This window comes from Leptodactylus fuscus, chromosome 11 (assembly GCF_031893055.1).
Source record: "Leptodactylus fuscus isolate aLepFus1 chromosome 11, aLepFus1.hap2, whole genome shotgun sequence".
Taxonomy (NCBI): domain Eukaryota; kingdom Metazoa; phylum Chordata; class Amphibia; order Anura; family Leptodactylidae; genus Leptodactylus; species Leptodactylus fuscus.
Window position 1 is genome coordinate 37,053,753 of NC_134275.1, and position 6,000 is coordinate 37,059,752.

The window sequence follows — 6,000 nt, forward strand, 5'->3', positions numbered from 1 at the left end:
CTTATGTGTTGGATGATCTTAGAACCCTAAGAAGAACTTACCTGGACATGTACAGGGTTATTCACCAGGTACTGGTGAAGTGACACTACTAGTCCCAGCATGCTCAGAGTTCCTGGAATGTGCTGTGTTTCTCAACTCCATGAATTCCTGATCTCCTACTTGCTTGAGTCAGCAGGAACTTATACTTAATGCAAATTCCGAGAGGCAAAAGTATAAAGCCAAATTATGCAAATTCTCTTTATAATGGGGCTACGTTTACTTCTTACTTCCGCTCTCCATGCCCCAAGGGAGGCTCAGGAGGGCGTTCAGTGGGCGCAGGTGCAGAAACTTTCTTCCGTTTCTTCTAAGAAGCTCTCTCAGTAGACATATGTTCTTTACGGTGAGTTCACACGTTCAGTTTTTTCAGAGGTAATTTTTGAGGTCAAAACGGGGTGTGGATCATAAATGGAGAAAAATGACAGTCAGCATTTTGGGGGGGCGCAATCCTGTCTTAAGTTTGTCTTCAAGAACTGCATCCGAAACCTGAGTGTGTGAATCCTCCCTGCAAATAACAACACTCTTTACCAATGAAGCCGCCACCAAAAAAAAAAAAGAAAAGTTGGATAAGTTTCCATTGGAAACTCTGTTAATACTAAGGGGGCTGTGCGAACTTGTGTGACGACATATCAAGAATTTCATTTTGCCTGTGGACAGATTGGGAAGCGGGGAGCGGGCCTGGCTGGGATTAAGTTGAGCTCTGCTGAATTATAGAGGGAGCGCAGGCCGGGCTATTTTTGTTTATGTCTAAATCCTTGATGGGAAAGACTATATGTCTTCCAATTATCTCTCCGCAACCCTTGTGCTAATCCACCAAAATGTGACCAGTTTAACAATAGCTCACAGGTCTCAAAGTCACATGAACCAACAAACGTTTATGTAAATTCTAAACCTCCTTCCCTCAATCTTTACTAACATCCTTGGGGGAAAAAAAAAAATGCCCCCCCCCCCTTCTTGCTTCTGCTATACTTCCCTGTGTGGCAGCGACGGTCAGCTCCCCGGACTAGTTGGCTTGGTATTTTATCATACTATATGATATAGCGGTCCTGATAGCGCACGTTCACACAGTTGAATCTAACGCTCATTTTGAGGCAAATTCCACGTCAAAGTCAGTGCCAGATTCCAGAGAATGAAGCAGGATGCTGAAAAATATAAGTGTCGTCCTCAATCTTGCCACGAATTATAGAGCTGATCAGCTGCAGAACTGCGATACAAGACACGTGACAGAGGTCCAGAAAATGAAGCGGAATCTGAGGGCGGATGTCTGCCACAATTCCTCTTCATTTTCCAATGTTTGAACGGGACCTTATGACACATGTACACGATCGGGATTTACATGGAGAAAATCTTCATGGATATGTACGAAAACCCATGCGAAAAAATCCACATCAACCACGCAGATGTTCATATATGTAAAGGCAGATTTTGAAGATGGATTTTTAAAAATCCACACTAGAAAAAGAAATAAAATTGACATGCACCATAAGTCAAATTTACACACAGAAAAAAAATCTGCATAATGCAGATATCTCGTTGATTTTTATGAAAATTTAGGGTGCAGATTTTCCACCACTGATTGGCCGCTGCAGTCACATGCTTCACAGGTCAGCTGCAATGGACAACAAGGACAGGTGATTACTTTTTTTTTTTTTTTTTTTTTTATATGTTGCCCAGCCTCCTCTGAGATTTGTCCACTTCCTGGACAACCCCTTTAAGGGGCTGAAAACCCATTTTTATATACCCTATAGAGCGGGGTCGAGACACCATTTTTGTCGCTTATCTCTAGAGAAACAACAGTACAGGCTATCTGAACCCTGTCTTAGACAATCATGCTATTCCTATAGATATAACATTGTATGGTGTATCCAACACAGGGGTATCCAACAGGGGTTTTTGAGATTGTAATATTGATGCCTTACCCATAGGATCACGTTGGTGGGGGTCCAGCAACCAAGACCCCCTATGATCTCTTTGAAGGGACCACAATGTTCGGGTAAGTACTGGGGCCTCTTCACTGATTACCAAGCACAGTGACATACATTGTATAGTGGTGGTGCTCGGTATTACAGTTCAGCTCCAATTACTTGAATGGGACAGAGCTGCAAACAGGCCATGTGACGGATGTGCACAACTGTGCAGTGAAGTAGAAGCGGCGTTCGGCTTTGAGCACCTGATTTGCAGATATCCTGGGTATAAGACCCCCACCGATCAGATATTGTGACCCATCTTAAGGAGAGGGCATCAATATCCAAGAAATCCCCTTTAATATGCATACCATTTGAATAGAACAGAAAGAATAAGCAGGAATTGGAGATCAGAGATTGGCAGGATCACAAAGAAGAAATGAACAGGTAATTCTGCAAAATGAGAACAGTGCCGAATATGCATTTAGCATTATAGACCGTGATGAAAACGACATCTATACAGCATGCTGGGAGCTGCAGGGTCGCAAACTGTAGACTACCGGTCTGAGCTATCCTCACATGTGGTCAAACAGATGTCCCACTTTAAGTCACTTTCTGGAATGTCGGCACTTGTAAGAAACTAACAAAAGGATTTTCTCAGATCATAATGGCTTGGAATAAGCATTTTTATTTTTGGCTAGCCTTATAAAACATCAAAGTTTATGAAGAATTACAGGGAGTGAGCAAAGCCCTGCCCAACCACCCTCGTAACTCATCTTGTCAAGGACGGGTCCTCAGCCCAGCCTGTCATCTATTTTCTAAGTAAATACCATAACTATCACTTTAGTGGACGACAGTCAATGCTGGCACAGAAATCACAGTGCCCGGGTGGTCAGTATAGGATTTATAGGACTAGGCTTCTGTGCTATATAATAAATCCAAGTCCTCCTTAAAATCAAAGGAGTCTACAGTTTAATAGGAGTTAGGTGCAATACCAGACATAACCCATGGACAATAGTGTCGCTGTTTGTGGATGAAAGCAGACATTTTTCTAATCTAAATAAAACTATCCATTTAAAGGGGTTTTCTGGGATAACTGGAAATCCCTACAGTAATCTGAAAACCCTCCTACTTTCTAAATGACTGCCTACTCTTATGTGATCGCCCCAGGGACATTTTCTGATTATCTGGTGACGATCCGGTGACCCCCCCCCCCTCTTAAAGACTCTTAAAGGGGTTTTCCAGGACTTAATTGAGGACCTATACTTAGGATCGGTGATGTCATTAGTGATTGTCAGGAGTCTGACACCCAGGCCCCCGGCCAATCAGCTGTTTGAAGAGGCTACAGCACTCAGGCAAATGCTTCATTACTTACCAAGCACAGCGACATACATTTGTGCTGTGGCTATACTTGGTATTGCAACTCAACTCATTCAATTGAATGGGACTCTGCTGCCTGCGACCAAGTCAATGTGACCGATGAACGTGACAACATATGACCTGTGAAGCAGAAAGTGTCGCTGCCACTTTAAACAAGTGATCCATGGGAGTTGCGGATATCGGGCCCCTATGGATCTTCAATTGATGACCTATCCTAAGCCTAGGTGATCAACAAAAAAGTCCTGGTAAAGCCCTTTAAATGACTAAGTGGGGCAATTCCCATACAAATAGTGTCACACTCTCAACATCAGAGTCAGATGACCCAGGACACGCTTGTAAAAAGCTGGAAATGTTTTGCTTACTAGTATTGAGTCTCATATTGAATGACAGAATGACAAATGAGTCAAGAGAAATGTCAGTGGCAGTGCGTCAGTATACGACACCTACACACTGTTACTCTGACTTTCACCCATTGACACAATGCCATGACAAGAACGTGACGCCAGTTCTTTTCGATCCCATTACTAGAGCCAATGCTCAATTTTAACATAAACCAGTGTCATGTCAGCCATGAACATAGTCCTGACATGTGATTACCCCCCAAAATAACCTGAACGACTAACTGGAGATAGCAGGGAGTATTAATAGCTGCCATGATGGACAGCTCTCCAGGAACCTCAAGCCTCAAGTACAAGGAGATCCTCAGGATGATTCAGAGTCCACAAGACATTCAACCTACAGGTGGTCATAGACATTATACAAACGCTGGCCAGATTTGCCAATTTCAGCCGGCTTTCACTCACCGACTACGTTTAGATGAACGGAGTGGCTCGCACCGCAAGTTCTGTGACTGAATCAGCTTCTTGTGTACCTGTTGATACAGTCACTATAGCATTGGGCTGGAATCACAAAGGGCAACGTCTTAATATGACAAATCGTATCCTAAATCCATACAAAGGGATCATATCATTGGACTCCTAGAAAGTCCTTGCTGTGGCGTCACAGACATGAATTGCACCTTTACACTCTATTCACATCAAGTTTTTTTTTTTTTTTTTACATCCGTTTAGCAGGTGCAAAAAACAGGAGCACAAAAGGTAGTATACACTGATCTCTATATAAAACGGATGTAAGAACGTGGTGTGAACAGACCCTTACGCTGAAACTTCACTTCTCAACCACCCTAATAAAGGGACTGTGCCAATGTGACAAGTTATGACTTATTTGGTGGTGTGGCTCCTTGTACCCCGGTCACCCAGATAGACTGCTACTCCAGTGGGACTATCATAGACAGTCGAACACTGTACTTGGCTTCTGTTTGGCTGTACCCTTGGGGATGACCAGGGCGGCAAAGCGACTGCTGCCCCATTTACATAGGGGTACATTCTCATAGGAATTTGGCATGGCTGGTTGCAGATAAAGGAGGCAACAAAAAATGAACTTTTCAACCATACACAGTTTAGGTTCCTTGTGTTGTTAGGGTATATCGTTCAATAATACAAAAACAATTACATAAATATAAATAGGGCACCTAATTTTACTGTCATTTCTGCGTGCTTGCATGTCGTCCAGCGCCAGATCACGTCACTACACCCCAGCTGCTGAAGCGATACACCATCTATGGTAGCCTCACCACACACTGCACAAATGACTGGTGACTATATGGTGCCCACCATGTTTGAGGGTTGGAGACCCCCTTTAAGTCTTCTGACTGAGTGCTATAGGCAACATCTCCACTTTGCGTTAGCCATAGTCATTGTCAGTAGACATAATGACTACCAGCAATGAAGTGGTTACTATGTAACCACAACAAGCCCGGCAGTGCCACGTCCATCTTGGTCTGCAAAAGCTCGCCTGCACAATGCCCCCTGACCACTGACTGCATACAGTGTCCCCAGCAGCATTGCCCCCTAACTGTCACCAGCCGGGGCTGCATTTGCTTACCTAGTGCGGTCTTCAGCTTCTTACGACTCTCTTCCAGCCGCCCGCTCACCACAGACACTGTACGCTATGAACGTAAGAAGCGCCACGGCTCCAAACCCTGCCGGCATAGACAATACACACTCCTTACGTAATGTACGTAATTGCCGCCAACTCTTCACCTTCCAGAATACAGATGCACGGAAATCATAGCAGCAGTGACGCGATACTGTGCAAGAATCGCGCTGATTGGATATTTTTCACGGACTGGCGGCGTTCTATTGGCTGGTTACAAGAGGCGCTGAATTTGATTGGCCAGAGGTTGATCAGTGAGCTCCGTGATTGGAGGGTAGATCAATTGACTAGCTGAAGCTTGTGTTTTGGGCTCAGATACAGGCGCTTGATGTGCCTGGAGCTGACAGCTGCGAGAATTACAATGGGGCTGCAGCAAATAAATTCAGAGGTTTTGTGAGAGAAATACAGAGAAGGCTGAACTACAAAATACCTAGTACAATATCCACTGACATGGAGACAGAGGAAACCATAAACGAGAGACTACTATATACAACCGCTTTTATTACACTTAGACTTTTTACCTCAGAGCAGGGTATACATATATCTATATCTATTTATACAGTGGCATAACTAGGAATGGCGGGGCCCCATGGCGAACTTTTGACATGGCCCCCCCCCCACCACCACCTTCCTGACCGACACCAAAGACCTTGACCGACCGAACCCCCCCGCCGCAATCCTGTGC

At 44.4% G+C, this 6,000-nt stretch overlaps 1 protein-coding gene across 1 annotated transcript in view; it reads right to left on the reverse strand.

Annotated features, from left to right (window-relative positions):
• EEIG1 (estrogen-induced osteoclastogenesis regulator 1) overlaps positions 1-5,379 on the reverse strand; it is a 47,015-nt gene extending 41,636 nt beyond the window's left edge. Inside the window, exon 1 of the mRNA XM_075259560.1 lies at positions 5,265-5,379. The gene's annotated coding sequence lies outside the window, so the exon portion shown is untranslated. The remainder of the gene's footprint in view (positions 1-5,264) is intronic.
• Between the last annotated feature and the right edge of the window lie 621 nt (positions 5,380-6,000).